Source organism: Salvelinus alpinus, chromosome 9 (genome assembly GCF_045679555.1).
Source record: "Salvelinus alpinus chromosome 9, SLU_Salpinus.1, whole genome shotgun sequence".
In the NCBI taxonomy this organism is placed as follows: Eukaryota; Metazoa; Chordata; class Actinopteri; order Salmoniformes; family Salmonidae; genus Salvelinus; species Salvelinus alpinus.
Window position 1 is genome coordinate 49,233,334 of NC_092094.1, and position 10,283 is coordinate 49,243,616.

Sequence of the window (10,283 nt, forward strand, 5' to 3'; positions counted from 1 at the left end):
CCCCATAGTGTTTAACTCCCAGAGAACAAGGTAAATATGTTAGGGAACTACTAATGCAATATCTGAACAATGCATTCTTAACATTTTTCAACTACTGGGTTGAAGCAGACTTTTCAGAGCCCAGCACAAATCCAGGGGATTATTCTGCCCCGAAGATGGAGTTTGTGTCCTAATAACTAACCCAGGTAATGTCCTTTTTCTTTCCTTTTATCTAGGACATATTAAAGTGTTTGTTTGTTTTACTGTCTGTTACCTCAAACAGCTCAACTCACAGGTCAAGCTTTTGAGGTGCCTTTCGCTGTCGAATAGGATATCTCCGCTCCTCCTGGGCTTCCGGTGGTGGGCCAGGTTCGGGTGGAAGGTCAGGCTCTGTCTCTCCCGTACGTCCACAGTCAGGAGAATAGTCCTGGGGGTCGTTATTGTTCTCTCGGCGTGTCTCTGCTGGGGCGTTGGACCGTAGCAGATGATCCACATGAACGTTGACCTGGCGATGACCAATTTGGACTTGGTAAGTCAAAGGTCCTTTGCGTTGCAAGATCACACCTGAATTCCACAGGCTCTTGGGGTGTCTGAAATCACGTACCATCACCCTCTCTCCCTCTTTGAATTCTCTGACAGTCTTTGAGTGTCTGTCATGAGCTTTCTTCTGCTGTAGCTGGTGCTTTGCCACAGTGCTTGACAAGTCTGGTTTCAACAATGTCAGGCGGGTACGTGGTTGGCGTCTCAGAAACAGTTCAGCCGGTGTACATTCCGTTACTGTGTGTGGTGTGTTACGGTAAGTAAACAGGAACCGGGGAAGCCTTAGGTGGGTGGGCACAGACTGAACCTCGAGTCTAGTCCAGGCCTTCTTTAAGGTTTGCACGGCTCTTTCCGCTGCTCCGTTTGATGCCGGATGGTAAGGTGGTGACCGGATGTGCCTTACCCCATTGTTCTTGAGAAACATTTCAAAATCGTTTGACGTGAAAGGAGGGCCATTGTCCGATACGAGCTCCTTGACTAGTCCAAAGGATGCGAACAGGTGTCTGAGAAGATTGATGGTCTTCTCAGCTGTGGTCAGTTGAGTAGGGAACACTTCCATCCACTTGGAATGGACATCGACGACAACAAGGAAATGTTGCTTGTCAATCTCGGCGTAATCCACATGGATGCGTTCCCAAGGTGTCGCAGCCCAGGACCATGGATGAAGAGGTGCAGCAGCAGGCTTGTTGCGAACAGCTTCACAAGGTGAGCAGTGGCCTACATGCTGTTGAATGTCCTGATCCAGTCCAGGCCACCACAGATAACTGCGAGCGAGTGCTTTCATTCGAGTGATCCCTGGATGTCCCTCATGCAGGTCAGATAGCAGTCTCCTCTGGAATGTTTGAGGTACCACCACCCTTGATCCCCATAGAACACATCCTTGATCAGTGGACAACTGGTCTTTCTTGTCGATGAATGGACGAAGTTTATCGTCATTTACGAAGTTTGGCCAACCTCCTAATGTTAAGTCCAAGACTTTGGAAAGCACTGGATCTTTCCTTGTTTCCTCTGCTATGTCTGAAGCAGATATGGGCAGTTCGTCAATGAGAGAGATCTGGAAGACTGCTCTATCATCTTCACTGTCGGAGTCACTATTGCATGGTAGTCTTGATAGTGCATCTGCATTTGCGTGATCACTGGATCGTCTGTACTCAATCTCGTAGTCGTAGGCTAACAATATCAGAGCCCAACGTTGCATTCGAAGTGCAGCAAGGGTTGGTATAGCTGATTTTGGTCCAAGGATGGCCAACAGAGGCTTGTGATCTGTCAGCAGTTGGAACTTCCTTCCGTACAGGTATTTGTGAAACTTCTTCACTCCGAATATTATGCTCAGGGCTTCCTTCTCAATTTGAGCATAATTTTTCTCACTTGGTGACAGAGTCCGTGATGCAAATGCAATAGGGTGTTCTTCACCTGACGATAGAACATGTGAGATGACGGCTCCTACTCCGTATGGAGATGCATCACACGCGAGTCTCAGCTTCATCTCTGTGTTGTAGTGGGCAAGCCACTTGCTCTTTAGCAGACGCTGTTTGCAAGTCTTGAATGCTTCTTCGCATTGTGGGGACCAATTCCACTTTGTATCGGCCTGCAGCAGTTGGTGAAGCGGATGCAACAATGTGGACAAGTTTGCCACAAACTTTCCGTAATAGTTCAGGAGCCCCAAAAATGACCTCAGCTCTGAGATATTTGTGGGTGCTGGTGCGTTTACAATTGCTTCCACCTTGCTGTTGGTTGGGTGCAGGCCTTGTGCATCAATCTTGTATCCGAGATACTCCACTGAGTCCTGGAGGAACTCACACTTGCTGCGTTTCATTCTCACTCCGTATTTCTCCAGTCTTGACATCACTTTGTCCAGCACTACAAGGTGCTCTCCAATGGTTGGTGCTGACACGAGGATGTCGTCCATGAAGCACACAACGTTGTCTATACCGTCCAAGATCTGATCCATTGTGTGTTGGAATATCGCTGGAGCTGTCGAGATTCCATAGGCCAAGCGATTGAATCTGAATAGCCCCTTGTGTGTATTGATGGTCAGATACTGTTCTGACTCCGGATCCAGCTTCAGTTGCTGATAAGCGAATGCCAGGTCCAGCTTACTGAAAACCTTCCCACCAGCTAGAGTGGCAAACAGATCTTCAGCGTTTGGTAGTGGATATTCCTCTGGTAGTATGCAGCGATTTACTGTGACCTTGTAGTCACCGCACATTCTGACGGTCTTGTCTTTCTTTGGGACTACAACAATCGGAGCGGCCCAGTCGCTCCTCGCTACTTTCGTGATTATGTTATTCTTCTGTAGGCGGTCCAGTTCCTTCTCTACTGCTTCCTTAAGAGCATAGGGAACTGGACGTGGTTTGTGAAAGATAGGCTTGGTTCCTTCTTGCACTCTGACTTTTGCTGTGAAGTCTTGTATTTCGCCGTAGCCATCTTTGAAAAGTTCTTTGTGCTTCTCCAGCATGTTAGTGAGTGTAGCTTGACTCACTGGTTTGTCCTTTCTCAGACTGAAGATTTCTCCCCAGTTCAACTTGATCTTTTGTAGCCAGTTTCTGCCTAGCAAGGCTGATTTTTCTCCTTTAACAATGACAAGCGGTAGCGTCCACTCCTTCCCCTCATACCGGACTGGTACCTGGATCTGCCCTAACACAGGAATAGTGTCACCAGTGTATGAAGAAAGGCGGATGGACGCTGGCTGAAGAGGGCACTCTTTCAGTTTTTCTTTGTAGAGTCTCTCTGGAACCAGAGATACAGACGCTCCGGTGTCCAGCTGCATTTTTACCGGTTTTCCCGCTAACTCCATGTTGAGATAGATTCCATCTTTTTGTTGTTGAGCTGTGTACACTGTGGACAGTACTTTGTGCGCTCTTGCTGTGCGTTTTGAGGCTTTACACACTTTCTGTAAATGTCCAACCTTTCCACAATTGTGGCACTTTACATTTTGGAATCGACATTCACTGTGCTGATGATTATCTCCCCCACATCTGTAGCAACTTGGCTTAGACCTTTGAGATGTGGGCTGCTTTGTTCTTGTGTAACCTTGAGGACGGGACTGAGAAAAGTGTGACTTTTGTGAGCCTTTTTCACCACGTGCATCACTGACCTTGTGAACACCTTTCTGACGTTCAGCATATCCCGATAGCTCAATAGTATCCCTGTGGGCAAGCTCGAGTCCAAGTGCGATATCACAGGCTTTCCGAAAGGTCAGGTCCTTCTCTGACAGAAGCCTTCTGTGATATGCTTCACCTGTGAGACCACATACAAACTTGTCTCGAAGAGCATCATCAAGAAATTGTGCAAACTCACATGTACTTGCCAGCCTTTTCAAAGCAAGGATGTAGTCTGCCACGGTTTCCCCTTGACTCTGGTGACGTTGGTAAAATCTGAAACGTTCTGCAATGAGAATTGGCTTAGGCTTGAAATGCCTTGAAAGAGTTTCAGTCAGTTCTGCATAGTTCAACTCCACTGCTTTTATTGGTTCAATGAGACCTTTCAGCAATCCATACTCAGTTGGACCCAAAACACTGAGAAATACGTCTGCTTTCTTTTCATATTTGATTTCATTTGCAGCCAGCCAACGCTCAAAACGCTCCAAATAGGAATCAAAATCCTCTTTTGTAGCCTCAAACTCTGGTACTCGACCAATGGTTGCCATTTTCACAGTTAATTGTTCAGTTTCCTTATTCCTTGTATTCTTTAATTTTCATCTAATTCTTCACTTCAGAAGTTTCTGCAATTACTTCGTTCACTGCACTCATTGTAATAATGTACACACCGTGTTACGTTCCTTCTTCCTTTTTTTTTTTTTCCTTCTTGACAATATTTCTCCACCGAGATCGCCTAATTTCAATGGGTTCAATGACAGTTCTTTTTATTTTACCACCAGAGGGCAGTGTCGCTATTCTGGACTCCAATAGTCTTGCTACTTGGCAGCTCCTGAACACTGTATCTGCTAGCAGTGCTTAGCCGTTTTTTACTGGCGAAAGAAAATAAAAAATAACTGACGAATTACATAATTATTTTGAGTTTCATTACTCACGCAACATTCTTCCCTTCAAGCAATGTCCGTTAAAGAAGTTGAATCACCTCGTCGCCACTGTAATATTTGTGTTGTGGAGAAATGACCAGGCAGGAGACGGGAGTACAGTTAGTTTTCGTTTAGTCAAAACCTCTCCTGCTCTACAGTTTCCCGGGCACACTCGTGCGCATGTGCATTTCCTATTAGGTGTAGTAACGTACACTGTCGTAATACATCACTGCTTAGTAACAGCATAGTAACTAATATAAACAGATGTAGATCCCAGATACTACAATCTTATCGGTCCCCTACCCACCATCATCATCACCATAATCTCTCCCTTTGGTGGCACCCAGCCACTGTTCAATCATACACACACACATACTCACAACCATGGTTATCAGTACCCGAGAGCTATCAATAGGAACTCGCTCTCAACCACATACGAATCCTAATCTCAAAGCCTTCCACAGTCCCCCAGGGGCCGGCCTAGAACAAACTGAGGGTTATTTGAAATGGCTGCAATAGTAGCGTCTATTTCTCACAGCTTTTCTCTATTTCAAACAATGTTCCTTATTGACTGTAAAAGATCTGAGGCTAACGGTAGAGCGAAACGTGGAGGTTAGGAAGTAATATCAGTGAAGACTTCTGTTAAATATTTTGTATTTTTGAAATAAAGGTTTCTTATTCTCTAAATCCAATCAGGCCAATCCTTCTTCCCCCTATCCACTTCAGAGGACAACTTTGATATTCAAATAACATGGGATCATTATACGGTTTAACTTAAATCTTTCCACCCAGTGCTAGGTCACCCTTCTCAGCCCTCCCATTTCCCAATTTTTCTGCTGATTTGGTTATATATGAATTCAACTAATTAGCATAATGCTTATATTGAACAACAGATTCTGCTAACTTCGCCTTGTGATATTTACCCTTTAACTATAGTGCAGTTCACCTCAGAGGCCGGACTGTTTCTTCTACCTGTGTTATAGTAACAGGATTAAAAATCTGTTTTGCATATGTACAATGACCTGTTCTCATCACGATCACTGTGTGTACTCTTCATAGAAGTTGGCAAGGTGATAAGGCATCGCCTTACCACATCACTACATCCTCATCACCCTTAAATTACCCCGTTTAAAATGTTTTAATTTTAAATGTAACCTTTATTTAACTAGGCAAGTCAGTTAAGAACAAATTCTTATTTACAATGACGGCCTACTCCGGCCAAACTCAGACGATGCTGGGCCAATTGGGCGCCGCCCTATGGGACTCCCGATCACAGCTGGTTGTGATACAGCCTGGATTCAAAACAGGGTGCCTGTAGTGACGCCTCAAGTACTGCGATGCAGTGCCTTAGACCGCTGTGCCACTCGGGAACCCCTTAGGCTGGGTGGACACGCCAAACCAAAGCTTCTCAATGTTTGTGCCACTTTTCATAGGCACAGCTCTTCCAGCAAAACCCTTCAAATCTACTACCATTGGAATAACATATGTATGCACATGCCGTTTGTGGAATACTTTTGATTCACTTTTCAATATTATGTAAATATATTTAGTAAATATAAGAGGGACGTATCGGGGAATGTGCAGTACAGATGTAAAGCATTGTCCTGAGCTCTCTCTGTCAGCCTGAAGTCTTACTACTGTAGCCTACACGTTATATATGAGAACCCACGTCCAAAACAGCATGACCATGTCAGGACACAAGCACAGCACTCTCAAGTACTCACACACACACACACACAACACACACAGTTCTCATTCAATTCCTGACCCCTTTGTGTGGGACTCACACACCTTCACATGCCATTCTCACTCACCCTCTCCAGTTGGAGAGCGGTGGACCTAGTCTATAGTCAAATAGTGGTAGGATAAGCACAGGTTAAATGGCTAATGGGCTCCAGCATCTACAGTGCCTTGCAAAAGTATTCAGACTCCTTGGATTTCTTCACAATGTATCGTGTTACAATGTGGGATTAAAATGGATTGAATTGTCATTTTTTTGTCAACAATCTACACAAAATACTCTGTCAAAGTGGAAGAAAAATGATATATATTTTTTAAAGATGAATAGAAATTCAATAACAAAAATATTGTCATCGCATAAGTATTCAACTCCCCAAGTCAATACATGTTAAAAACACCTTTGGCATCGATTACAGCTGTGAGTTTTGGGTAAGTCTATAAAAGAGCTATGCACACCTGGATTGTGCAATATTTTCCCAATATTATTTTCAAAATTCTTCAAGCCCTGTCAAGATGTTGGGGATCATTGCAAGACAGCAATTTTCAAGTCTTGCCATAGATTTTCAAGCAGATTTAGGTCTAAACTATAACTTGGCCATTCACTCACTGTCTTGTTGGTAAGCAAGTTTTCCTCCAGGATTTTGCCTGTTCTTAGCTCCATCCCGTTTCTTTTTATCCTGGAAAAACTCCCCAGTATTTGCTGATGTCAAGCATACCCATACCGTGATGCAGCCACCACCATGCTTGAAAATAATGAAGTAGTTACTCCGTGATGTGTTGTGTTGGATTTTCCCCAAACATAAGGCTTTGCATTCAGGCCCAACATTATTCCTTGGTTGTGTTTTTTTTCAGTATTAATTTTGTGCCTTGTTGCATGTTTTGGAATATTTGTATTCTGTATGTTTGTATTCTTCTTTTCACTCTGTCATTTAGGTCATTATTATAATTGTGGAGTCACTACAATGTTGTTGATCCATCCTCAATTTTCTCCCATCACAGCCATTGAACTCTGTAGCTGTGTTATTTTATTACGGATGGCCTCGTGGTAACATCCCTGAGCAGTTTTATTCCGGTTCTGCAGCTCAGTTCAGAAGAAGAACTATCTTTGAAGTGTCTGGGTGGTTTAATATATACATAATCCACAGCATAATTATTAACTTGACCATACTTAAAGAGATATTTAATGTCTGATTTGTTATTGTTACCCATCTACCAATCACTGCCCTTCATTATGAGGCTTTTGAAAAGCTCCCTGGTCTTTGTAGTTGAATTAAAAAAAGATATATATATATATTTCACCTTTATTTAACCAGGTAGGCCAGTTGAGAACAAGTTCTCATTTACAACTGCGACCTGGCCAAGATAAAGCAAAGCAGTGTGACAAAAAACAACACAGAGTTACACATAGGATAAACAAAAGTACAGTCAATAACACAATAGAAAAATCTATATACAGTGTGTGCAAATGGAGTAAGGAGGTAAGGCAATAAATAGGCCATAGTAGCGAAGTAATTACAATTTAGCAAATTAACACTGAAGTGATAGATGTGCAGATGATGATATGCAAGTAGAAATACTGGGGTGCAAAAGAGCAAATAAAGTAAATAAACACAATATGGGGATGAGGTAGGTAGTTGGGTGGGCTATTTACAGATGGGTGATTTGAAATTCAATACTTACAGATGGTGTATGTATGGGGGACAGAGGCAGAGTTAGTCATTCAAAAATCATGTCAACCCCTATTATTTCATACTGAGTGAATCCATGTAACTTATTATGTGATTTGTAAAGCAACATTTGATTGCTGACCTAATTTAGGGTTGCCTAAACAAAGTGGCTGAATACTTATGCAACAACTATATTCTATATAATTATTTATCTAAAAAATTTAAATAAATATTCTTTCACTTTGACATTAGAGTATTTTGTGTAGATTGTTGACTTTTTTTTTTTTTTTTACAATTCTAACAATTTAAATCCCTTTTGAAACACAATACAACATGAAGAAATCCAAGGGGTCTGACAACTTTTGCAAGCACTGTTTGTGCAAAGTATGTTTAACGTTGTGTTTATGTATATTGTGCCCTATTCCTTGTGAATTAAGTCTCTGTTGGTATTGTTGGTGTTTGTATGAATATGATGCTGCAGCAAAAACGTTCTACTATTACAGATGGGTCTGTAGTACCTAATCTAGTAGCTGGCAATACGCTTGTTGTGTAGCCTATTGTACATGTTGAGTCCATTAAAAGACCCTTTAACAAAAGACATATGAATAAATATCAAATAGCCTAAAGAGAACAATAAGAATCACACACATATTATGCCTAAATATTAAATACTGAATTCCAGAGTGGCATTTTTGCATTTACTGTATGAAATAATTGTCAAAAAATGTGAGGGTATTGGAGAGAGATTAACACATTCTCTCACATCCAACTAAATGCAGACAATCGTGGGCCCGCATGCGAATAAATAGCTTAATATTGTTGAAACTTAAAGGTCAGTGTATTAATTACTTAGTGACATGAATTGATTATAGTCCTAATTCTAACAAGACCGTATTCATTACACAATAGAAGCACTGTCATAAACTGAATACATTCTGTAACCTTTCAAATTTAATGGATTTGACAGAAAATCGAAAAATAAGATGTTCCATTATTATTATTATTCAATGACTTTACAAACTCATGTATACAGACTCTCTATACAAACTGATAGTGATAGGCCTAAGTCTTAAATACTGCAGCCGCTTGCTGGCAAAAGAACAGAACTTTACCTGACGCAACAGGTGCCATGTTCAGCATCGTCATTTATGACACAGTATTGTGGCTTTTCTATAGAAACAACAAGACCTAAAACCTCTCCAAGTTGTGTTATGTTGTCAAATATAAATCAATCACTTACTTTGAGAAACAGATATAGGACGACAGACGTCCTGAGAAGAACACCGAAGCAGGACATTCGGCTCATGATGCCGAACATCTGGGAGAAACTTCACAAGCGTTTCTTGCTAGTGTGCGCTTGCAATTCCAAACGTTACTTTTTCTTGAAAACTATCTCGACTTTTGATTTTATAGCCGCGTACAGTTTAGCCTTGTCGCTGGTGTGGTCTTGTAAACTGTTGCGTTGGCTCCGGTCGTCAAATGAGTGGTGGTGTTTATAGGAAGAAGTTACTTTTCTGTGTCCCCTTTTTGCGGGGTGGAGCGGTGGCCTCTGGCGTCACTTTCAGAAGTTATAGTTGTGTGCATGCCTGTGCAGTCAGCTTGGCTATGCGCCTCCTCCTCTCCTTCACTTTCTGGCAATGGTCTCTCTGGTCATTTAATCAATGCTGTTGCTAACGTTACCGGGTCCTCTTCCTCCGCGAGGACTTCGGGGAGGAAGTCTTTCATTCAGAAATGTAGCCATCCCACATTCTTGCCATAACTCCGCGAAACAGTGTTTAGAAATACATCCATGACGGGGTTCCTCAACAATTCCAAGCAAAGCCAAGGCAAATGTTTATGGAAACTAAAAATCACAGCTTTCGGTAAGTATCTTCTAAAACATGTGTACATGACCAATACCATTTGATTTGAAGTCTTATCTCCACACCTAAATCATTTTAATATTGTGTATATTGAAACTGGTTGTTTACAATGGGCCTATGTCGCTTATTTGCATACATCAGACCTGAGTCATATACCAAATATATTGAACTGGCTTGATTTTGTTGGCCCGGTATTTGAAGGAAAACATGGAGTATTCCCAAAAGTGCAATCCCTTAAATCAAGTATAGCTTAAATGCTAGACCCAATCCACAAGATACATACGTTTTTTTCATACAGTAAATTCGGGAAGTATTCAGACCCCTTGACCTTTTCCACATTGTTACGTTACAGCCTTATTCTAAAATTGATTAAATACATTTAAAAAATCCTCATCAATCTAACACAATATCCCATAATGACAAACTGAAACAAGTTTTGTAGAGATTTCAGCTAATTGATTTTTAAAAATAATA

At 41.8% G+C, this 10,283-nt stretch overlaps 1 long non-coding RNA gene across 1 annotated transcript in view; it reads right to left on the reverse strand.

The window, feature by feature from the left end:
- Positions 1-9,795, reverse strand: part of LOC139530261 (uncharacterized) — a 34,561-nt gene extending 24,766 nt beyond the window's left edge. The window contains exon 1 of the long non-coding RNA XR_011665990.1: positions 9,188-9,795. This is a non-coding gene — a long non-coding RNA (uncharacterized lncRNA). The remainder of the gene's footprint in view (positions 1-9,187) is intronic.
- Between the last annotated feature and the right edge of the window lie 488 nt (positions 9,796-10,283).